The sequence below is a fragment of the Dicentrarchus labrax genome, unplaced genomic scaffold, assembly GCF_905237075.1.
Source record: "Dicentrarchus labrax unplaced genomic scaffold, dlabrax2021, whole genome shotgun sequence".
Lineage (NCBI taxonomy): Eukaryota > Metazoa > Chordata > Actinopteri > Moronidae > Dicentrarchus > Dicentrarchus labrax.
In genome coordinates this window covers 17,566,780-17,592,550 of record NW_026136719.1, presented here as the reverse complement: position 1 = coordinate 17,592,550, position 25,771 = coordinate 17,566,780, and the positions used below count along the sequence as shown (strand labels likewise).

Here is a 25,771-nt window from a genome sequence, read left to right as displayed (position 1 = left end):
CTCTTTATTTCACCCTCACCATTGGCCTTGTACAGTACAATTCTGTTGTGTGTCATCATCTCAAGGATATGAACATGCTTTCAAGACCAGTCATTCACTTGGGCTCCACGTAGAGGCTAATCAGTGTTGGGTACAAATGGTTATAAAGCAGCACACCGTTATGTTTTGCCACATTCATTGTTTTTGCGTACATCTTTAAACGTGCCTTACCATCCTGATTTGGTTTACCCGGGATTTTTGTTTGTTAACTTCTTGATCTGTTTCAATCTGTTCCCTTCCATGACTGCCAACAGAAATTTCTTGTCGACTTAAAAAAGAAGTTAACAATGTGTCCTTAAATTCCAAACAAATTGTGGACAAATTACCTACACGTCGTGAAGTGGTAGTCGCTACCATATTTTTTCTGAATGTATGCAGGTCAAAAAGGTTATCGTCTCAAGACCAAGTTTAGGCAATTTGTTGTTTAGGAATCCTTTGTTCTCAACTGAAAGTGTGTCAAATGTAGACAGATTGTGAAATATTTATTCCTTGACTGCAGATCATATTAGAGTGTTATTGTTTGTTTCGTTTTGTATTCCACCCCTAATTTGCCAGTGGTACAGTTTCTCAGGAAGTCTAACAAACACACATCAACTTTAACAAAGGTAGACCCCATCCTGTAGCCTTAATTAGAAGGAAATTGTAAACAGACGCATGCCTTTCTTTTACGGATTATCCATACTTTATGACTGAATGTTTGAAGTTATGAGGGGTTCTGAATCAGCACTGCTCGAGTGGTGCTCTTATAGGACATTGTTGTCTTCAATTATTTTCAGTTATATTCCCGTCTGTAACAGGCAGGGGATCATTTATTATTTAAAGATGCAATCGTTGCTGTTTATCTGGGATTTTTAAAACCGGGTTATCTTTTCGCGTAGTTTTTTTGATTAAAGGAACAAAGTGTAATAAAGCGCAGTTTCAAACAGATGCTTGTCTCTCTAGCGCGAGAGCTCATCTGCCATTATTGTGATTTAATATGAACGGTGCCAAGCAGCTGCCGAGAGACAAGATCTAACGAGCATCAGGGATGCTTTAGTATGTACATAAAGGGTCTCACACAGACACAAGCTGATGCAGACACACACGCACAAATACACATTTAGTTGCAGACCAACAATCATGCATATCTTTATCCATATGTTGTAGCTAAAGATGATTGACAGAAAGACTCATAGCTAATTATTATTGTAGCTAGATTAACAGTTTTAGTAGTAATGCCTGGAACAAATACTGATCAGTACCATCTTTGTTTAACTTAACCAAACAACAGGAAACCAAACAGTTTAAAGCAGTATGAATAATAGCACAGGGTTAGTTTATACACTCTGTCTGTCTATTTCGAAGACAGCAAGAAGGAACTGATTCTCAGACTGCAGACCCTCATTCAGTCGAAGTACAGTACTGCAGTTGTTCAATATATCTTGTTACAGCATCCTTTATTTCATTACTCAATAAATTTGTCATGCACAGAGCTCCATCCCCAAGTGCACCCTTAGAATAGAACCTTTTTCCAGGTTTGAACAGCAGTTGTAGTTGCAGTCCTGCTACTACATCTCACTGTTCTTACACATATTGTTTTTTTAAACCCCAAAGCCCCACAACTCTTGTTGTGTCCCTCTTATGGTCACTAGTATCCACTCGCCCCACCATCACTCTTGTTACTTCCAATACTTAACTTTACACTGAAGCCTTTGCCCCTGAGACCCTAGTGTTGGGAGATTAGTCCAGCCTCAACTGAAGTAGACAAACTGCAATCAATACCTGATATAAGCAGTCCACCAGGGTCAGGCGACCTTGCTGTATGGCACCCACGGCAACTCTAGTAAAGTCCTTATAAATTCTGGGTGACTGACCCCTGACGACCTGGGCAGATAAGGTCAGTCTGGCCAGAGTGACCTAGAGCCAAGAGGCCAGTGTCCAGTCAGTCTGGCTGTCCTATAATGAAGTGGTCAGTATTGCCTTTCTGTCACTCAGCAATTACTGGGAGAGATATGGAGCCATAGATAGGTGCTGAATGCACAAGGAGGCAGTGGCCACAGAATTACATTCACGAGGCAAAGGACCAATAAAGTGACATGTAAACTACTCTAATATGGACTGGTAATGACTGGGAGCAAGATGGATTGAAGGGAGTCTGACAACTTCAGTGGGACTGCATTATATCTGTGCATGCAGGCACAGGAAACACTACTGTAAAGCTTAGGGTTAATAGCTGCTTTTAAAGCCTGATGATTTGCTGCAAGAATAAATTATGAACAGTCATGCATTATAAACACTATTCAGCGTCTCCTAGGAAGCAACATTATTTACATTATACTCAAAATTGATATGTTTTAAATGATTTAATTATTTTATTTTCAGATTCATTTACATATACTGTAAAAGAAAAAAATGCAGTGAACATCAGTCTTTCCAAGAGACTTTAATTTATTAGCGATGATCCTAGATAATCAACCTAGAGGGAGCCATTGATAGAAGGTGTCTCTAATGTATTAATGACACAGGTGTAAGTTGCAGAGTGAGAAGTGACCAGATTAAAGACAAATAGACTGACATGCAGGCAGAGGTCATGCTGCCTGCACAAATAGATGCCTGCGTATGTCACAGTGTTGCTCCCATGGCCTGTTGTGCTCCCCGACACAGGTCAGGGGCTAGGAAATCCCCGAAGCCATCCAGCTGCTGCCATCAGAGACTCTCGGCATTCTTCTGTCTGCTAACTATTTAGTTGTCAGTGATTTGGTTAAGTGGAATTGACTTTTATCTGCGGTGTGCTGTGGGGCTGCCACTGGCAATTCAGAATCCCCCTTCCTCAGCTCCTGTCTTAGCCTGGTGTCACATCCAGCACATTGCTATTGGCAGCTGAGCCAGGCCTAATCAATAGCCCAGGTCAGGGATGGCCCCCGGCTCTGCTGTGGGTGGGCTATTGATCCGACACACACACTCCCACAGGTCGCTCTGACAAACCGGGAACTCATGGCCTCGGACGTAGTGAGGAAGACAGACGACAAATTAACAGCGCTGCTTTCTGTCTGCTGTAACTGCTGACAAAACACTGTCGAAAAAATTATTTATTTATTGATTAGCAGGCACTGTACTCTATACTCTTTATTTGACATAACTTAAACTGATCATTATTCAAATTGATATTTCAAGCAGAAATGATGTGATGAAAAGCTGAGCACATTAAAATCGTGATAAACTGATAAAACCATTCCGATGCAATCCCTTTGTGACCACAGAAGACCTCTGCCCCTGTTTGTCTATCTGTCTGTTTCTCTTTTTGTTTTGTAGCTATCATTCTTTATCTTTGCCGTGTAGATCCTCTGTTGTCACTCTTTCAGACCTGTGGCCAATGAGCAAGAGTCTAGTTATTTTTATTGCAGTTTTAAATGTTGCTCCCCAAGCTCCTTATCAGCACCACAATAAGAACTCTTGGGAACAATTAAACATGGGCTTTAACTCAAGTCTAACCACAGAGGTAAAAATAATCGCACCAGGTTTCCAAATGGAAGTGGCTTCAAAAGAGCTATTCAGTTATCACAAACTGTCTGCCTCTCCCGCCTGTATTCCCTAACTAAATCTCTGTCGCTGTGGAACTATTGGAACATATGACAAGCATATTTACCCAGCTTCACAAACCAGGCCCATGTGGAATTCAAAGTCTTTTTTTGCATGTTTTTTTTTCTCATCGCTAGAATTGACAGTTGAATAAATATGTATTGTCTATGGGACTTTGTTGTCGTATACGGGAGATCCTCTGCAGAACAGGCAATTATATATGCTATTACAGGAATATGTCTTGTTCTGGTTACAGCGAAATTAAGTTTCTCCGGAAATCTTTTTCATTTCTCATTTTAAAAGTCTTCAGTGGTATGAGAGGAGAAATTACTCACAGCAGTTCATTTACTATTAAATGTAATCTTGAAATCATAAGAGGCTTTCCTGCAGTAGTAGCATACAAATAATTATGGATTAATTTTGTTGGCTCTAAAAACAGCTGATTAATTTTGAAGTCTTGATGGTATCATACTGCTCTGGTTTTCTTCTCCTAAAAGACATTTATTATGTGCTCAGATTGCAGGGATGAGGTACAGAACTTGAGTGTTCTGACAGGACCGCATTGGAAACGTTGTCATTTCCAACCGTGTTCAAACCATGTTTCTGACTCTGTTTCTCTTTCTTTGTTTCTTGCTCCAGGTGATGGTGTCATCCTGATTTGTTCTTCTTGTGACCCGGGAGTCGCTAAATCCCAAACCATATAGCTTTGGAAAACCCTGGAAATACCTGGAATTCTAGGAGTACATCACCAAAACTTCTTAAGGTGCCCAGGCACCGGATCGATAGCTTTACATTCTCCTTTATTATTTTTGTGAGTATACAAAGACAAAGACGAAAAGTCTCAACGTTAGCAATAGCCGCTGGCCATCCACCTCTGCTTCGACGAACCTGCTGTGACCAAGAGGGCGTGACCTTTCTGCCTGCTGACTTCAAACAGACACTTGAAAAGAAAACACAGTCAGAGAGGCTTCCGCGTGGTGGCAACACAGACCAAAAACCCCATCAGGTAAGTCTGTGAAGTCCCCCATGCTCCTGCTGTCCAAGCCCCTAAGCCCTTTAACTTCTTCGTGGCTTTGAAGCTAACTTGTCCCCAGTCTGTGTCCCCCACACAGTTAGCCCGCCTTCAGAGTTGTGTAAAGGAAAGGCTGGCTGATAAATGCCCCGCTTTCATGCTCAGCTCACCTGTTTGTTCCTCTTGGATTAGAGGTTCTGAATATGTTGTTTGGTTGATAGGCGCTCACCTTGGGTTTTCACTGGCCCCTCGCAGATTTGGTCAATGACCAGCCAGAGCTCGAGCAAATGTGCTAGAACCGTGACAAGATTTGCTGTGTGTGACCAGGTGGATCACACATACATGAGCATATTCTCATTAGCTTCTATATACAGTATGTCACACTGTGTGGACATGCACACACATGCTGTACATACAACCTGCAGACTAACGTGCCAAAACATACTCACATTTTTGCATAGATAGGAAATCTATTTCATCTATGGTTGCACACACTGACACATCTGCAGCATACACTCTACTGTACTCTACAGTTTCTATCAGTAATCAGTAATGTTGTCAGTAATGGGATGTGTGAATGTTCCGATCCAAGTGATTTTCTGGCTGATATAATGCCACCACTGTTTGTGTGTAAGTTGACGGATGTGTGTCAGTTGTGTCTTGTATGTGTTTGTCTGGTGTGTATAAGAATAGAAATGGAGTATGTGTTTTGACTGCATTTTTGGGCTTCATAGCATATGGTTGTAAAGTGAATATTTTACAGAATCACTTTGAATTTGATTTTGCTCAACGTCACTCTTCTAGATTTATTAGGGTCTGGTTCCCCAGTTGTTTTGCAGAATACGGAAAACACGTTTTCAGTCAGTGATTAAGACTTGATTCCAAGTTATCTGGACTATATTAAATTATTCTGCTTGATAAGGGATTTTGATTTTATTTTTTCTCAGGCAATGACTTGGCATCAAATAGCACCTTATCCAAGGCTATTGAGAGTTTAAGCTTTGTACCTGTGTAGGAAAGCATATTCACCACCATTATACATTACATATATTATTACATTTTTTTGCTCTGAAAATAGGCCTAATTAAAAATAAGTGTTTATACAATTATTTGAATATACTGAAATAATGTGACAGTAACAGCAGCAGGACATATTCAATGATATGTTGTTTAGCATCTAAGGTGTTTTGTTTGAAAAGTTCAAAGTAATTTTACAAAATTTGGGTCACGGAAATTTAGTACCCAGCAGTCATTGTTTTGAAAATGAGAATGAGAGAAGAGAAAATAAATAAATAAGCAGAGATATTTTCTTTCTCCTGCATCTTTAAAGATTATTTTTAGTATGGGAAAAATAAAACACATGAAAGCACAAGAAACAATATTTATCGTTGCGGCGCTAATTAAGGACGTGATCTGAAATGTACTTTCTGTTAAGTCTGATTTAGGACCCAAAGGGTCAGCTGCCTCACAATAGGACAACGATAATACAGCCAGAGTCAGGAGCGGAGAGGGCTCCAGTCTGGAGGAAAGCAGCTCCCCTCCCTGGCCTGTGTGCTGATGGAGCTTCATTCCTTGCCCTGGGCTCCAGGGCTCCAGGGCTCTGACACTAGACCTTATTTTTCATGTGGGCTGCACACTGTTCTGCTGCAGTCGGGGTTGCTCCCTTTGTGCCAGCCCTCCCCCTTTTTAGAGAAAAAGACATGCATGATTTCATACATGAAAGATATATGTAATTGGACAGCAGGGCCTATGCAATACATTTACAATTCTAAACAGAATACGTTAAAACCTGTTTCCTCTGTCTAGCCCCCTTTTCTTCCTGAGGAAATGTATTTGCACATATTCAAAAACATAAGATCAAAAAGTAGACAAAACACAGGTTATCATTCTTGTTTCATGCTTTATATCTCACATGAATGTTCAAAATGCACAAGCGCTGCCAATATATCTCACAATTGTACTTTATCAGTGTGTGGCTCAGGCTGTTCTATTGGAGCTTACAGACAAATACAGTGGATTCTGGCATGTACTGCCATATAAACTTGCCGATGCATGTGTATTGAAACACTCAGAAAGGTAAATCTGAACCTGCCACCACAATTTAAGTCTCACTCTTTTGTGTGGGGTTAGCAGAAAATACAAATTCCATTGTATTACTCATCTCCGCATATGATCGTTTAGTTTACAATCAAAAGTCTAATCCTTATCTGTTCTTGTCATGTGAGTCAACATGTCTCATTACATTCAATACAGAAAAATTAAATATAAAATAGTTGACTAACATACATCATAGAATCTGATTAGTGTATAAATATAGGCCAGAAAATGTGATACATCCATGAAAATAAAAAAACAAAAAAAAATCTGATGATTCAACATTGTAGAGCTACAAATGTATGTAGTATGTATATACTAAAAACAAAAAAAGAAGAAAGAATCTATAATTTAATTGCATTTAAATTAAACGTTTCACAGTGGGAAAACAATCTGTGTCCTTACTTTGATACTGAGAAGTTATATTTGTATAACACAATCATATGTGCATAAATCTGTTGTGTGGTATTTGTTGAATTAGAGAAAGCTTCAATCTGTTAGCTGGCTGTAACAAAGACACTGTTGGGTATTTAAAAGGTTCCGTTATGGCAAAATTGGCCTGAAAAAATAGCAAATTTACACATAATTCCATTGCAAATTTCAATTGTAATTCAAGTTCAATATGAGCAAGAGACCAGCTTGATGATTCCAGATTAATTCACAAGCTGCCATGAAGTGAATTAATGTGTGTGTGTGTGTGTGTGTGTGTGTGTGTGTGTGTGTGTGTGTGTGTGTGTGTGTGTGTGTGTGTGTGTGTGTGTGTGTGTGTGTGTGTGTGTGATCCAATGCACACATTTTAACCTCTAAGCTATGAAAGAGAATATCACATCTCTGTCTGTCATTTGACCACAGGGAGGGTGTGACCTTTTGGAATTCAAAGACAATTTTTCATGTTGATATCTTTTTGCCCTTATAAGCAGCAAAACAACTTGTTTAAGTGGATTAGATCCAGCTGATACAGTGCAAGGTTGTGGAGATGCACAATATTACAAATTATTCAGTAACCACATATCTAACAGAATTATAAATGGTATTACACTGTTCTTAATTTCTTCTAACATGATGTCAGTCACACTCATGTGAATGCCTGCGTGTATGTTAACACATAGAGAGAGGACCATATCCCCTTTATGCTGCCATGATTCACTACAGTACCAACCCTCCTGTGTCTCACACACAACAGACAGACAGCCAGACTAACGACTGAGCTAAACAAAAAGTATAGTGTGTGCTGTGCTATGTGAAGTAGGTGAAGGGATAGTATTTCTGCCACAGGAATGAGGTCAGTCGGCTGTTACACACGTGCTGAAATTCATAACACAAAAGTGATCTTGGCAGGAAAGCAGGCCATGTCAGCTGGGCGTGCAGGTAGCGAGGATACAGGTGTGTCATTCGTGAGTGTCTTCCACTTGCCTGATATGCGAGGACTCTGATTGCCAGAGCTGAAAAGCTTGACTGGTGAATTAGACATCTCGTACATACATGTTACATGTGAATAGAGCATTGGTAAATGGACTGGTACAGGGCTCCTGGTTTAAGGTCTTAGCCCACCCTTCTTGTCTGTCATGCAAAAGTAAACACCTTCACTATTAACTCCCTTAACAAGCTAACACCTAAAAAGGCAACAGCTTCACTAATCACTTGGTTTTATTGGCTCCAGGAACACTTAAAGCTATAAGGGGTGCTAACCTCCACTGAGGTATTTAGAGCACAGGGGCCAAACTGGTTGATGGACAGGTAATGCTCCCCCCCCCCACAACTCACCACCCACAGCAGATATGGGTGGGATCACCTGCCACTGAGGCAAAGTTTAACTTGAGAGCTGATAGGGGTTAAACATCCACAATTCTGACTCTGTTGCTTTGTCCATCTAAAAATGACTTCCACACAACTCCAGGTGGCTTTTGGTCCAGGGGGCTCCTCTAGCTCTGGAGGTTTGATCACATAAGGCTTTAGAAGATTTTTTGTTGGGTCTGTTTTCTCAACTTCAGATACTGCCTCTGCAATCAGCAGGGCCTTGTGTGGAATAGTGTGATATCAGTTGTTGATTTTCCACGCATGTAAAATGTGCACGATGTCTGCATTTACTTTGAAAAGCAGTCCACAGTGTGTGCGGTTGTTGGTGCGTGGTTGTGTTGTAGTAACTGGGTCTATGTCACTGTCAAACACTGAAAAGCCACTGGGCATGTAAAGAAAGCTGTCATTTCATCCACTGTAGTTGGGCTCCTATCCTTCATCGTCCTTACACTGACTTTCCATCATTATTCATTCATTTGCATCATTGTTGTCCTCATATTAACGTCATTGATTTGAATTGTAAAACGTCTCATTCGTCAGAATCCGAAATTTGGCGAGTATTTGTGTATTTACAGCCTTATAAACGTATGCTACGTCGTTTAAAGCCTGTGTGGGAAATGCTGCATTTTTCTGGATTTAACTGTGTGTGATATTGTTTTTTTTTCTTTATGAATGATCTGAAGACAAGCTTGAAATGATTGCAGTCTCGTCTGACCCCGGCCACATACTGTATGTTGAGGCATCCGGAGGCTGTGTGTGACGCAGGATTTGGATTTGACCCCTGGCGATAATCCTAGATGTGTATTTGCCTTCTGTGTCGCTTCCACCTGTCATCTTTCATCTCGTCGTTGCTGTTCGGCGGGGGGGCTCTCCTCGACATCAAGGAAAATTACTCTCTTTAAGTTTGTTATATTCAAGTGTAAATGCGGGGAGCACGAAGTGGCATTTGAAGGTTTTTTTGGTGTCGTTGGGATCCCTGCTTATATCCCCCCCACCCCATTCTGTTTGGGTTGGTTTACCACCAGCTAGTGTTGCCTGGAGTTGGTCATATGGCTCTGATTTGGGATTCCTCTGTTTCAGTGAGCCTCTCCAAGGCGCGTAAAACCCCACGAGTCTCTCCTCCTGTCCCTCACTCAGAGTCTGACAGCAGCTCTCAAGATTTCTCCCATTATTTGCTATATCCCCGACCTGAAATATGCATTATCAGAATTCCTATTTCTTTCTTTGCGAATTAATTTTCAGTTGGGTGTATTTACATCACAATAATTTAGAAATTACATATTTAGTAAACAGTTTGGCGTGAAACGGTGAGAAATTGCAATACTGGGGTTAAATTCTAGACTTTACAAGCCCCACCTTTATGATTTGTTTTTATCACTATTTATTTTGCGCATTTGATTGCAGAGTGTTTTTATTTATTTTTTTTGCTATTCGTGAGCTTGGAATTTATATGTTGGTGCACTTATAGATTGATATCTGACGGCTACCAGCAGGCAAACTGTTCAGGCATCTTCTTTTGAAACACGCAGAAAGAAAAGAGGAAAAAAACATACACAAACAGAACCCTTTAATGACATTCACAGGAGTTCTTAATGGTTTACACAACCAAACAAGGTTTCAATAAGTAGTTTGAAGAAGGAAAAACAATTTGGAAATTATTTTCTTACAAAAATGTATTATGAACTTGAACGTGGTGATGCATGATGGACTGAGGCTTGGCAGGCTTACATACTGTTTTGTTTTGTTGTTGTGTGTGTGTGGGATTTTTTTTTAACATTGGTATGAGGGAGATATTTGTACCTGTGCACTTCAATAATATTATTAATAATAATAAAATAATAATAATACATTCAAATTAATATATATTTTTCTAACTCATTTAAAAATATGATACGACACCGTGATAACCCCCCCACACACACAACCACACACACACACACACACACCGTCCTACATGCGGACACACACACACACACACACACACAGGAAAGAGGGAGGAGGGAGAGAGACAGGAAGAGTGAGACAGAAAGAGAGTCACGCTCTTTTGGGGTTTTTTTCGGGGGGTGGGTGGGGTGTGGTGTCTATGCTTATGTGTGTGCGTGATGTCTGTCTGGTGTGCGCTCTTTTATTCGATTTGATCACAATGGTCAGGATGAAATAATCTGGACAATCAAGTCAAGTCAGCAAACATCGGACATTTTGGCTGTTTCACGACATTACTCAAATATTGATAGACATCAGATTTGGATTGATTGTGTGTTAACACCACAATTTTTCTAAAATGCAAACGTCCAAACTGTTTTTGAATAATGCATAGGATCATTAATAAGGTAGTACTGGCAGGACGAGTAAATGGATGAGAGAGGAATTGATATGCCTTCTTGTTTCTCATGTAAATGAGGCAGACTGACCAGACGGCCGCTCGTCATTTTTTTCTATTCCAAACTCTAAAATCACAACACCAGCAGCATAAAACTGGTCCTGATTTTTTTTTTTTTCCACCGGAGACTGCATTCAGAAATATGTCATCTTTGCTCCTGTGTTGCTGGTTTGCATACGATCTGACGTTAACATGTATAAAACAATTTGACATTTTCATTAGAAATATCTGAATCCAAGGAGGCAATGTTAGAAGATGTAAAAAAAATAAAAAAAAACAACAACAAACAAACGGGCAGATGATGCATCGAATTTTGTCCAGGTGCATTTTAATATTCACATTTTATTTAAGGAGTATTTGATCACCAAACAAAAAATAAATGAAAAATAAATGTCAACATATAAACAGCATCAAGCAGTCACAGGGTCAACAAATAGAAAAACAGAAGCCAAACATTCCCATAATAAGACATACAGAACATCTCTGGAACAACAACAAACAAACAAGTAAAACATAAAAAAGAAACTACATCAACACACATGCATTTAACATACCATGTTTAAAACGTTGCAACATAACATCCACCAATATGAACAGTACAAGATTTAGTCACGTAAAACACTGAGGGTAGGTTTCTACAGATCTACATTTATGCAGCTGTAATAAAGTGGAAATCAGCTGAATGATGAATAAATTATCTGTAATAACACATTCTGTACAGCAGGCAAGGCTATAAGTAAAACAAACGCAGTCACAATTACAGACGTTGAATTTTAGTTTGAAACAGAAGGCTACACAAAAAAATCACCACACTGAACCTTCTCCGTGTGCCAAGCATGACACCAGGATAAAAAAAAAAAGAAACTGCAAGGCCACCGGCGGATGCAATGCTGGAATATTCGCAAATAGAAAGTAAGGTGGAAGAAATAAAATGGTTTGCAAAAAATGATGTGTTCCCTGTCGTCCAGAGACATACAGCAGGCAATGTGCTTCAAGCATGATGGTGGAAAAATCATAGAACCTAAATCATATTGCATCTACAGACAAATTAGAACGAATCTAAAAAGTTATTTTTTATTCAAATATACTATTTATTTATTTTACTTTATATGAACCGTGCTGGTTTCTGGAGGATGCTCCACTAATTAGGCTCAAGTTCAAGTTTGATCTGAGTTGGTTCTTTTGCTCCTTGTCACTCCCAAACAAGTCAAGTGGCTATTTATTGGTGGCACTTTTCGGACCCTGCATGCACTGTCATTAATAGACCAACTATATTGCTGAAATGTTTATCTGAAATGTTTGTGATTTTCGCCGCGGATAGTCTGCATCTCTTCTCCACGCAATAACCCGGTAATGTCATTTTACTTACACGCGAGGCAGTCTAATATATAATGTTAGAGTGAAAGGGGAAAAAGGGGGGCTTTAGCAAAGACCAGCTGGTCCGCAGGCGCTTGGCTCCTGTAAAAGAGTTGATGCGCTGCTTGATCCCAGTGGTCAGGCTGAACATAAGAGGGCGCTCCCATTGCACCTGGCTGCGCTGCCCTATCCACCCTAGGCACATGGAGAGCCGGACATCAGCTTCTCATATGTGCAGCGATATAAACAGCGCAGCCTGTTCCTTTCTGGCTCATCCAGTCGAGGATCATAAAAGGAAAAATAATTCATATGAAAATAAGTATATAAGTATTTTCTTTAAATTAAAATTAAGCTCCTCCCCCAGCGTTTTTTTTTTTGTATCTCATCTAGAGCTTCCAGTCCACCTACACTTGGTTTTTATTTAGAAATATGTTCATAATCTCACTCAAACTGTTTCTTAGAGAATGTCTGTTGCCCTTTTCATCTCTGTTTACCATAGCCTGAACACATGACTGACACCCTCCTTGTTAATATTGCAGCCTATCAGCATCTTGAATCCCCAAATCCTTTGGAATATAATGGTTGTTATCTCTTTATAAAGTTATATGGCTTTTCTCGATAGCAGCTTTTATCTTTAAATACTTTCACCCCTGCTCATTTCCTCTGTTTCCCTTTGTGCTATGTCTGGGATTGCGCGTGCGTGCGTGCGTGCATACACACACACACACACGCACACACACACACACACACACACACACACACACACACACACACACACACACAGTGGCTGATATGTAAATAAAATAACATAAAGTCAAATTTAATTTAATTTGAATACATTAAAATAAATGTTCCTAAACGTTGACAAGTAGTGCACATGGGTCTGCGAAGTTCTTCATCACAGAGCAACGATTCAGGCAACGTTAGGGACGATTATGGGGCTTTGCCCTCTGTTTGAACACACTGTTTTGTTCCTTGCAGTTCTGGTGATGGTCAAGGGCTTTCATGCGCCCCACATCTACGCAGCATTTTGCATTTTAAGCTACTCTGCCTTTCTTTGTCATATCCACGGGCTGTCATAGCCACAGGTTGTGTTGAATTTGCAATGCCACTCATCGATGTATGCCTATTGAGGCTGGCACGTGGACAGTTATCCTTCCCACAGAGAGGTGCAATTGAACGCTGGTAACACAAAAGCTTCAGACCCTGTCAGCCTCCTCCCCCCCCCAAACCCCCCTTTTCTCCCCCTTTTTCAGTGATGCATAGGCCCTGAAAGCACCAAGGCCTCCGTCTGGCTGGTCCTCTTTTGATTTAGCCTACACTATACTCAATATGGTCACTGATGGAGTAATGTCAATCAGGCCTTTGCATAAATTTGTAAATTGAAGTTTGCATTGTTAGGCTTTAGGCGACTGACTGGCTCACAGCTTCCTCCTACAAGCCTCAAATTACACCAGACTCTTTTATTATCTCGTAGCCCCTTTAACTCCTCTCGCACGCTATTTTCAACCTATTCATTTTTACAATCTCTTCTTCCCGAGAGAGCAGACACGCACAAATCCTCGAGATTCCTGCAGTCTGCCTCTCACACTGCAAAAATGCGAGCTGTTCGACGGGGCGATGCAGTTTTCTTGTTTTTCTGAGAGAGGAATGCTATACAGCAGATGCTACATTGCTTAAAAACAGGTATCAATGCCTGCCTCGGCTCATGGAAGGCAAGTGCTGAGGAAATGCCGTGTTACAGCATACCATAGGCTATATTTTAGCAGCAGGGAGAGAGAGAGAGAGAGAGAGAGAGAGATGGGGGGGGAGAGAGAGAGAGAGAGCGAGAGAGAGCGATGGAGAGGGGGAATTGGGTCTTGGTCATATAGGCTACAATATAAGAAGTTTGATTTTCATAGCCTTTTCTAAGGGATATATGCTATTGGATCTGTTGAAACGCCGCGTCCCATGGGGTTTTCATAACCCTTCTAACCTTTAAGTCAAAGGCCTTTGGAAAATATAAAATATAGCCTAGATATTTCATCAGCCATCCTGGCCACTACAACATCACAGGAGGCTGCTTAACATACCAGTTGTGTGCAATCTTCGCAAAATAAAAACAGGTATTTATCTGTGCCATGCATTTCTATCCAACACACGTCTGCAGAAAAAAATCAAATATCTCTGGACATTTTATTATCCCAGTTATGGCTTATCTCTGATACAATATCGTATAATGGCTACTTGAAGTTCTATATCATGTTTGGAAAATGTGTGGATTCGACTATATGTGCCATTTAACTATCAAGTCTGTATCGGAATTCACTGTATAGGCGCAGACTTTCAAATCCGTATTGTTTCAATAAACATAGCAGGTTATGTGATCAGTGAAAGCTGCTACTTGTATTCAGTGGACCAGGACTCTATATGGAACTGTTTGCACAGAAAGTGTGCATACTGAGAGTGAGGGATTGTCCATTTCCTCGGAGAATCAACAATAAAATTATCATAACAAAGAGCACTGAGAGACTCAAAGGTTGATTTTTGCAATACAGTCTTTTCATTCGGAGGAAACGAGAGGACATCAGTAACAGAGGCAAAGTGCTTTACGGAGAGATTATTAGGAAAAACAAACGTTAGAGAACCTAAACAAATTTAAGGTAGTATTGATCAGGAAGGCATTTAGAAATTCCTAATCACGAAACGTATCAAAAATGAGATGAGACACTGGGCTTCTGGTCATAATACCACAATATCTATCACTCTGTAGCAAATGTAATGCACACAGGCCGGAGCTGACCAAACGCCTTGATACAATACTTTCAACTTGTCACACATTTATAGTGTTATTATTATTTTAGAGAACCTACACGTATTGACAACGTGTTCCCACCAGTTTCGTAATAGATGTCACGATAACCTGTTTCCTGATCACCCCATCTGTGCTACAGCCACAAGTCATTCACTGGTGTGCTGGGGAAGAAGTATAAACCTATTTATATTTCCTAAACACCCGCGATACATATTATTAAAAAAAATTAAATAAATTGACACACCCATATAGGATACAATGAAGCTTCAACAAGTATCTATTAAAAAAAAAAAGAGCTGAACTTGCTTTGCATACTGTACTAACACAAAGCAAGCCCTCAGGAGTTTCCCAATTTCACTGGAAATTATTTAAACCATTGTGCTGTGGATACCCTCACGTCTTTAAAACAATTAGTTTATTTTATATTACAATAGTGTTATAAAGTATCATCCCGATTTTTAACTTAGATAGATATTTTGGGCTGACAGTAACTGTAAAAAACGACACGTCTTTCACATCCTCTGCGTCACACTTTCATCTATGTCATATTTTATAAAAGCTGAATTTCTCTTTTTAAAATGTAGCTATGGCTCTTAATTTTACTGTTTTATTCAAATGCACACACACACTAATGTGTGAGTTGAGGAACACATTGCACTAAGTTTTATTAAAGCAGTCCTTAGTCCTCTCTTATCATTCAGCCTACCAGCGTTAAATTGATATTTTAATGCAATATAAACATAAAAACAGTAGGAGATTTCCCTAAATGCTGTGTACAGGTTGAATCATGTGGAGTTTATCAAAGTAAAAAAATCTGAAGCTTCGCACCAGGGACTATTTATTGCCAACTTCTGTCTGGGAGCAAGTGTTTTTGTTTTTTCTCTTAATGCTCAAAATATATATTTACCAATAAAAATACGTTGTCAGCTCTTATAATAGCCAGGTGCCACTGTACTTACAATAAGCTCTGTTCATTGCAGATTACAATAGTAGCCTACACCGTGGCAGCCTATAGCCTATGGTGCTGTTACTGTACAGTTTTGCATACATGTAGAAATCGCTTTAAACATGCTTTGATTTTCTTTAATTTTTTTGGCAAGTGTTTGTTTTTAGTTGTTTACAAACGCGACGGTTGTTTGCGTAATTACAAGTATGCTATGCTGAAGAATATCATATTTCCAATTTTAGTCACTACAGCCGCCGTAACTCAGTTATGTATTTCAATAAGTTGTTCAAACGTAGACTATAAACTAACTGTAGAAACAGCCCTGTATGCAGCTTTGGACTCGACTAAAATGACAGACTTAGGTTGAAAAAGACAGAGTAAAATAAAGCATGATCGCATGTGTACGTATAGTGGCCAAAGTATGTGCATATCTTTCATTTTAAAAAGCAAAAAAAAACGGGACAAAAAACGTTTCAAAAAGTGAAAAAGAGCGGAGGAAAAGCCGTGCCTGTAGCGTCGGGCTTTGCCCGCTGCGGCTGCCTGCTCCAGTATTAACTTTCACTGTCTTCCGTCTAATCAAACTCTTACTTTGCGCTGTTCTTAATTCCATATTTTCAATTCCTGATCATTACTTTCCTCTTTTTCTACTTGTATCTATCCATCCATCCCTCCCTCCCTCCTCTTTCTCCCTCCCTCCCTCCCTCTCTCTCCCGAGCTCTCTCCTTTGCTGAATCTTATTGATCCAGAAGGCGGCTAATTAGCCCTTCCCTTCGTGCCTGTGTAATGAAGCACATGCGCACTGAATTAATCACAGCCATTTTTTGCAGGAAACTAATTAGCAGGAATAAAGATCCAAAGAGTTTTTTCTTTTCAATCATCAGATCTCACTTTCACCTCTTCCTCGCTCCCTCTAACACAAGACTCATCGCCTGCTTTGCATCCAAATTATTTTTATATTGCCTTTAACAACTAATAGTACCTACTTCGTTTTTTTTACACTCCGCAACAACAATGATCTTTCTTTTGCCACCCTAAGCGCAAACTGACCAAAAGGAGACTGCCTTGATGGGATCTTTAGCTAAATCATCTCAATACTGGATTAAAAAGCGAGGATCACAAAGCGGCAGCGAGAAATTGTAAGTTTCAACTTTGCGTTTGTCTCTTTTCCTCTGTGTTTCCACGATCCTATTCTTTTCGCTGTAGACTTATCTGAATCTCTTTTCCTATCTGTTCGTAGTTTTACGTGTAGCGGAGCTGGCTATTCTCACATTGTGAGAAATGACTGGCGATCACAAGTTCATTTTCATGCAAGTAGTTTGGTTTTTATTCTCGATTTCTTTTTTTTTTTCTATTTGTATCGTTACCTGTGTTTACATCAGCGTTCGTCCTCTCCTCCTCATGAATGGAAGATAAGAAATGGGCAAGACAAGCGATCCTTCTCCAAGCAGTTGACCGTAGAAAAACACGGTTTTAAAACAAATATGTGCATTTCGGTGGGATCGGGAAAAGGTATAGAGGGCTTATGGGTGTCGAGAAACGTGTTTTTAAGGCACAGATGCAGTAAGAAAGGGGCAGTGTTGAGCGGACGAGGGGCAGCGGCAGCTCCACACGAGCGCAGCCCAGAAAAGGAGCTCCAAGTCCAGCCTGTGGGTCCGTGTGCGTCCGGCGAAAGCGAACATCTCTCGCTTTGTTTTTTTTTCTAATTTTGACAGATTTGACACTTGCCACATCCAGGGGGGTTTCGGCACCGTCGTATGCTCATAAAATCCTCTTCTGGATAAACACATTTTTTGTTCTTCTCCGACACGTCTCTCTCTCTGTGAAATGTGCAATCCCTCCGCCCTGTCTTTAGTTCCTCTACAGCTACCACTTTTCTCTCTTTACCCCCACTTTGTCCATCTTTTTCTCTTTTATTTTTCATGGCTGTTTGCTCTCTTTTGAAAAAGCGTTTGTTTTTGAGTGGATTCTCGCTCATTCCCCGACGAAGTCACATGCAAATCGATCGACATGTGTGTGTTGTGCGTGTGCGCGCGAAGAGGGGGGTGGGTGGAGGGGGGGGTAGAGATTGTGTTTTTTGCGAGCGTGTGTGTGTGTGTGTTGTGCGAATGTGGTGTGTTGAGGGAAAAACGAAGCCCCGGGTCTCCTTCATGACAAGAGCGGATCAGCAGGACCTTGTACACGGACAGCCTGAGAGTCTGAGCTGCGTTTTCAGAGAGAACAGACATGTGGTTTTAGGGAAAGACACAGGCAGGCTGTATCTGCTGCCTCGAACTACTTGGCTACCGTATCTGACTTTCAAGAGAACATTTTCCTTTTTCTTTTTCTTTTTTCTATCCCCGAGAAATGCTGACCGGAATGAAAACAAGACATTGCCCTATTAGTCTGACCTTAAGCAGACATAATCATTCCGAAGTTACTGCCGGAAACTTAAAAGTATGGTCCAGGCTAAACCTATAGGTCACTGCATGCATTTAGTAGCCGCTTAGCCAGTTAACATTTGTAGGATTTACAGGAAAAAAAAGTTTAAACTACAAGATATCTTCCACAGACCCCAAAATAGAATAGGCTGCATTCTCGGAGGAAAACACAAAACGAGGCTTGCAAAAAAAAAGAGACAGCCTGTGTGAGCAAGAATGGGCCTTTTCCCCCCAAAAATATAGTTTATTACTGCCTATAACCGGCCTGCATTGTTACCAATATCGCCCAAAAATGGATCTAATCAGAAAAAATAAAAGAGAACGTAAAATGCAGCTGTTATCTTGACGTCTAGGTGTAACTGCATGCCGAAAATCTCCACAAATATGATCAAAAAATAGCGACTACTTTTCGGATGTAATGGAGCTGCATGCAGCCAGGAAAGGGCTGCGAGAATTTTAAGTCAGTCTTGGATATTTTTCGCGACATACAGACGGGGAAAAAGAAAGAGGATAAAAGAGGTTTTGCGAGCGAGCAGAGGCAAGGATAGGATATGTGTACCATTGGGGGAAACAGAAAGGGGGGGTGATAAGCTGTGTGCTTGTGTGTGTGTGTGTGTGTGTGTGGGTGGAGGGGTAGGTCAGACAGCAAGAAACAGGGGGAACAGGGGTCATGGAGTGAGTGCAGAGATAAAAAAGAAAGAGAGGAAACCCCCGCGCAAACAGCCGAGGGATGATGGGGGAGAGAGTGGGTCTGACTGGGGGAGAAAAGGGTGACGGAAGTTGCTGATATGTTTTGGGGAGCCAAACAAAGCACTTGTGGTTGTCAGCATCTGCAGGATTAAGACTTTGACTTTAGTTTAGGGTGGGAGAGACAAAAATAGACTGGTAACAGGTTTGATAAAACAAAACGTTAAGGCTGTCAGGCAGAGAGAGAAAGGAAGAAAAAAAAAAAAAAAAAAAACGTGGGGCTAAGGGTGGGAGTATTGAGGGGGTTGGGTGGAAGGGGTCAGATAGCCATGGGCCATAGAGGAGGAATCAGGGGAAGAGGTCAGATAAACAGATCCCTACCTTTCAGACTGGAGAGGAGCAAAGAGGAAAGAGATTAGCAGTGGGAGAAAGAGGGGAAACTGGCATTCTTGCTGATTATTTAAAATCTGTGATAATATTCATATTTAGCTCCTTCCTCTTTTTGTATTGTTATATAGTTCTCTACTCCAGTATTTCTGTGTGTGTCTGCCAGTTTGTGTGTGTTTTTAGATTCCACTGATTAGAAGCTCAAAGGTGTTATAGTGTATAAGGCAGGTAGCTGCTGTGCCAAAACTCGAGTGATCTCCCTTCCTCCCTTGTCTGACAGTAACACTCCTCTCCTCTTCCTCCTCCCTCTCTCTCCGTCTTCTGTTACAAAACAAAGACAGCAGAAATGTTTACTGTCATCTCACCTGTCTGATTTTCCTGTCTTGTCTCATTGTCATATTTATGTTTAATTATAACAATTCCTGCCAAAGGTATAGGAATGTCATTGGCTTTATTTCTATGTATTCTATTTCAAATATGTGTTTGTCAGGTGTTGTTTGGTGTAGCTACCTGTATTATCTCATGCTCATCCCTGAGTGTGGTGTGGTCCCTGTGAGCTGTTCAAGTGCCACCAGAGTGATGTTTTTACCACAGACATCGTTTTGAAAAATAACTGAAAACTGTCCAATTTAATTCTGAAGTAATTGCTTGTTGTCAGAGCTATTTCTTTCCTTTTTGTTAATATGTTTATCAGGGCTAGATTTTCATATATTTTTTTATTGTTAAAAAAAATCATATTTATCTGAATAGAAACACATAGATTAGTTTATTTACCACAAGGAAAAAATAGGAGAGTAGTATATCACCCTGTCAAGAATAAATGAAAAATATTTCACACATCTGATTATTCAAATTAATTTCATTAGAATTTGCCTTAATATATTTGGAATTGCTTCCATATATTTTTGTGTCATCAGGCATCTGTTTCAAACTATTACATACATGGTGACACAAAAAATATATACTAAATTGTAAACATGTTATTTGAATGTGTTAGACGTATGACAAAATAATTTTTCTGTTAAAATCGAAATGATTTTTAAAAAAAATGCACCTTTGTTTATTTGTGACGGTTGTGCTCTACATATAGTGACTGAACATGATTCCAGTCATATGATTAATCATCTAGGTGCATATGGTAGAATTGCTACCAGTGTGATGTTTCTGTTGTGATTGTTATTCATATCATGAAGAAAATATTTGGTGTGGTAAAGCTGTGATGTGATGACAGTTGTTACTGTGGAGATGTGCAGTTGCTACTGATCCTACACAACAACAAAACGGTTGTCCACTGTTTGTACTTAGTCCCCCCTCTATTACCATATTCGATGACAGGTATATTCAGATGTCATTTGACTGTATGGACAGGAATAGCACTTCCAGTTGGGGAAATGAGATAAAGGGAGTAGCAGTCGTCATGGATAGGCTCGTTTCATGGTTTGGGGGTAACACAGAGAAATGGGAGACAGCGCCTCTGGCTGTCATAACCCTTTCTCCTCCTCTCGCTGTGCCTCTCTCTCTCTCTCTCTCTCTCTCTCTCTCTCTCTCTCTCTCTCTGTCTCTCTCTCTTTCTCTCTGCCCCCTCTCTCTTTCCATCTCATTCTCAATGTGTCTCTGCATATCTCCCTCCTTAACTCCCACCTTTCCGTGCTCGGGCACTGGCACCGTGGGGGAGCTAACTGTCATGTCCTCGGTCGGAGAGAGCCCTCTTTGGGTTGCCAGTAGGCTAAGGCCATACATGGAAGATTTAACATGCTTTAGTCTATGCACATAAAACACAAAAAATCAACCTAGTTATGCTCTCCTAATCAAAATATAGAATGATTTTATGTCTTCTGTAAATGGAAATTATTAAAGAAATTATTTATATTTTTTAGATCTTAATAAATGGTAATCAGTCCATTAAAATGTATTCTTTTTATTGTGTACCGTTTGCTCTATTCGAGGCAGAGCATTATAAATGCGAATAGGTCTACCTTTGTGTGGATGCCTCTTCACTGAAATCAGAGAAGAATGTGTCTGTCTCAGCCATTAGCTGTATGGACATGTGTAGATGAGGGTAGTCGACACAGATGATGGCTTTGAGTCTGACGTCTGGTTTTGAATATGCAAGGTCGTGCAGCAAGGACCCGTTCTTCCAGTTGTCCTGCAGCCGAGGCCAGTGTACTTGCCATGCTATTATAAAGGAGCAGGCGGGGGGCGGGATCTTGGCTCTGTACAGGGGTGAGGGAGAAAGTGGGAAGGGAGAGTGGAAGAGATGACTGTCACGCTCAGGTGTGTTGTGTGTGTGTGTGTATGCTTTTGGTGTGCATGAATGCTGAACCTGATCCTTAATCCCAGCAGCCCTGAGTGTCCAAAAGGACTCCTTTTTATCCACAGAAAGCACCCATTTTCTCTAAAATTCCCCTCTCTGTCTTCATTTGAGCTTTTCTTCTTCTTCAGTGTCACCCTTTTATCTTATTTGAAGTGAAGTTGGCAGGGATTTTTGTGGTTTGCTTTTTCACAATATATTATCGTGTTAACAATCTCGGTTAAATCATTGTGGTAGACTAGATTTATGTTTGAGAAGATGCGCATGTGTCTCTGCATGAGTGTGCGCACAGCCGTACTCTGATTTGTGTATATACTGGCATTATGAAAATTTCTTTTGAATGTGCCACGTCAAGGCCTTGTTATGATACATGTTTGTGTTTATAGTCATTATTTTTTATTAATTTTGAACTGTTTCCAAAAATCTAAACCAGTTTTCAAATTCAGACAAATCACATCAGACCTAGGCTGTGATAACACAACATTGCTCTGATTATCCAGCAGTTATACAGAGAATTGAGATACGGAGAAAGGAAAAAATATATATTTTCCATTCAGTAATATGTGTAAAAGCAAAAGTATGGGTTCTATTTTGACGTTCTCTCCTCTCTGAAGGCAATTCTCAAGCTGTGATAGAATAGAGCACAATAATATGTAATGCAAATTTGTATTCCATTTCTAACAACAAATGAATGCTGTTGTAGTCGTGGAACGGGGGTTATAATAATGTGTGTGGCTCTGGGTCCTTGACTAGAATTTTAATATTGCTTCTGTAATAAATGTACAATATCAGTTTTGCAGCAAACAAGACTTGTTTGTTAGATAGCAGCGTGGTAACATTGATAAAGACTGTTGTATTTCTAGGTTCTGTATCGACTGTGAGTCGAGGACTTGTGTGATGCATGCCTGTCCTGGGCTGGCAGTATCGGAAAAGCTGAGTGTGTGTGTGTGTGTGTGTGTGTGTGTGTGTGTGTGTGTGTGTTAGTTAGTGTTTGTGTAACATAGCGGCTACAACTGACTGTGTATATATCCTATTTGGGGCAGCAGCAGCTAGCTCTAGTGTTCATAGATGGGAGAAACAACGGTTTTGTGTCAGTATAGGCTACATATGCCTACACGCGGGCAAGGCAGGGATGACAGGGACCATTCCAAGGGCTGCAAAATTGAACCGAGCTGCACTCCAGCCCCCCATAAGCCCCTCTCTTGGACCCTGGAGGCCAGCATTCCACCCTCCGCACTGGCGCTTATCATCACAAAGGACAGAATGCATAAAACATGGAGGACGCTTAGACAGAGGCGGCCCAGGTCGCCTTTCTCTCCCCACACTGAGCCCTGGAACAATACATGGGCCCCTCTGGCCTATGACTCTGACGACACACACGCCGTCTTTTTATCCTCCCCTATTTCTTTGTCATCCTCTTCCTCTTCCTCTATGTTACTGTGCTCCGTGGAGTGATAACTGCCCTCGCATTGTTTATCTGTGTCTGTGAAATCTGCATTGTGTAACTGAAATGTAAGTGTGTGTGTATGTGTGTGTGTCACAAAGAGAGAGAGTGTGAGAGTGTGTGACAGGTTTAAAATATTGACATTTGTGTAGCTCCTGCCTCCATATTATTTATTGCATTGCATATTTTAATCTAACATTGAATATAATTCAGATTTAAAAAACATTGTGTACTCACCATTTGACACAATGTTTAAATGTAAGCAGTTAAAATCATTTTATTCATATGAAGAAATTACATTTCATACAAAAGAGGACATGTGTCAGTGTAGTCAGGTGATGTGTTTCCAACCATCAGTGTGTCATTTTTAATTGTCACTAATTTACAGCCAGGTCACCGGACGATGCAACATCACAGCTTGTATTAACACGAAACACGTTGTGTGTGTTTGTATAAATAAGCTGTCATCTTCTCAGCTTTTCTATCGGTCAGGGGGCTGGGGCTGGTTTTAAAGGCCAGATAGACTTATGTGAAAGTGATATGAACATTATACAGCTATAAACTCCATAACTCCTGTTCTCCATGCCACTCATTCTCCTGTGCTACTCCCAAGACATGCTAGGTTCTAACAATTGTGCAGACAGATAGATAAGCAGATTGACAGATCGATTGTGTTTTACAGTTAATTTTTTTGCTTGTTGCAGCTGTATATGTGCATTGTTTGTTTTTTTTCCAAGTATGACCATATATTTTTTTTTTGTCTTCAAATTGCAGTTAAAGCTCATCTTTTGTTTCAAATTTAGGTCATACTGATTTCAATTTCCTTTCGATGTATGCACAGCGTCCACTCCACTCTAACTGTGACAACGAGTAGATATGTGTGGCTGAGAAGGTTTTAGTCTGTATCTGTCTATACGTGTGTATGATAGCTGGGCTGCAGGAATGTACTGCTAGGATGTGCTGGACCCCAGCAGGTCTATGGCACTTCCTCTCTGTGTACCTCACAGCTTATCCTCCTCAGGATTATAGAGAGAAGAAAAGAAAAGAGCGATGGCAGGAGCACCCTTTCCCTCTCACACCCTCTTCCCCATTTTTACAATTCACACACTCACAAAAAAAAATCTCAACAAAAAGTGTAATTCACTTGCAAATGTGTAGTAGCCTGTCCATGTTCCCAATGGAGGAGAGAGAGAGAGAGAGAGAGGGAAGAGAGATAGGGAAGAGAGGGAGGGGCAGAGATGGAAAGACATAGAGAGCAGACTGCAGTGTAATTCAGTGTGAGACAGGGCTGAGGTGAAGCTACCGGCTGCTTCTTCCTGGTCAGGAAAAGCAGCCGACTCCATCTGCCTATTGATAGATTCTTATAGGGTCTGTGTACATGTATTGTTTTTACTGTGTAGCTCACAAAATGTGCGCGTGAGCTGTTGTCATACAGTAGGTATATAGTAGGTATATAAGTTGCGACTTGCCATTTGTCATTCCCCTTGCTTCTCCTGAGGTGGTTGTTCGCTCAGTGCCCTAGGCGACTGATCTGCCAGTAGTGAAGGGGTTAAGAAGCAGGGATAGCCCTCTTTTGTCTCTGCGGCCCTCTTTGCCATTGTTGTGGTGGAATTGAGCTCGGTGCACCTCACTTGACCACAGCAAAGCAATAAAATGGCCTCTAAGTGCTGTAGCCTCCGTAGTCCTCTGATGTCAGCTCTCCTCGAGCTTCTGCCGCTATATTTTCTTTTTTTCTACTAACACATGGGTATGTCTCTGTGTGCAGTGTACAGTATGTGTGCACATTGTTATTTTGTTATAATCACTCATTTTCATTACACATGCAGAGCTTGCCTTTTTATTATTTACTAGATTAAGCTCACATCTTTTTTTTTTTTTCTGTTTTTGTTGGTAAGTGCATGTAAATCACATACTAAACTCCTGAAGAGTATTTTAGTGCATTTTGACCTGTATTAGTGTTTTGTATACAAACACAAAATACATATGATCAGAATATATAATATTAGAATAAAGACAGTGAAGGACTTATTAGCACTTACAGTCTTAGAAGTGACTGAGAAAGTGCTAACTGTTCTAAAAAAACACATTCTATATATACACATTTTATATTTTTAATGATCTATTAAAATTATTTTAAGCATTTATTAGAGCTTTACATTCAGCAGAATGTTAATGGTATTTTTTTTTAATGCTCTGTGAACGTGTGTCCGCCTCTGTGAATGCCAGTAAATATTTAGGCCGATCTGACCACCTGGTAGTCATTATCAAATCGAACAAAGAAGAAGAAGCAACGCTGTCATCGCTGCTAAATGAATGATATTAGATACTTTGGTTCCGAAGCTATGCACCATTATAATATTTGCAGGTTTTTTTTTGTTGTATTACTATCAATAATGATACAAATACTGTGCATGATCATTTTATTTTTCAGTTTGAGAATGTACTGTTATAATGCATAGTCTTGGTGGTATTGTGTTTTGATTGCACAGATGATTGTTTATAGCAGAGTCCCACCTCTGCAGACATTGTAATTAAAAAGAAGATATACT

General features: G+C 40.3%; 1 protein-coding gene across 6 annotated transcripts in view; it reads left to right on the top strand.

Annotated features, from left to right (window-relative positions):
* The window catches only part of zfhx3b (zinc finger homeobox 3b), a 235,246-nt gene that overhangs the window by 78,763 nt on the left and 130,712 nt on the right, over positions 1-25,771 (top strand). For 5 of the 6 annotated variants that reach the window (XM_051378279.1, XM_051378281.1, XM_051378280.1 and 2 more), the window contains exon 1: positions 16,679-17,112. The gene's annotated coding sequence lies outside the window, so the exon portion shown is untranslated. Of the gene's footprint in view, positions 1-4,236; positions 4,604-16,678; positions 17,113-25,771 lie in introns of those variants that run through there. The other variant, XM_051378275.1, reaches the window with a different exon arrangement.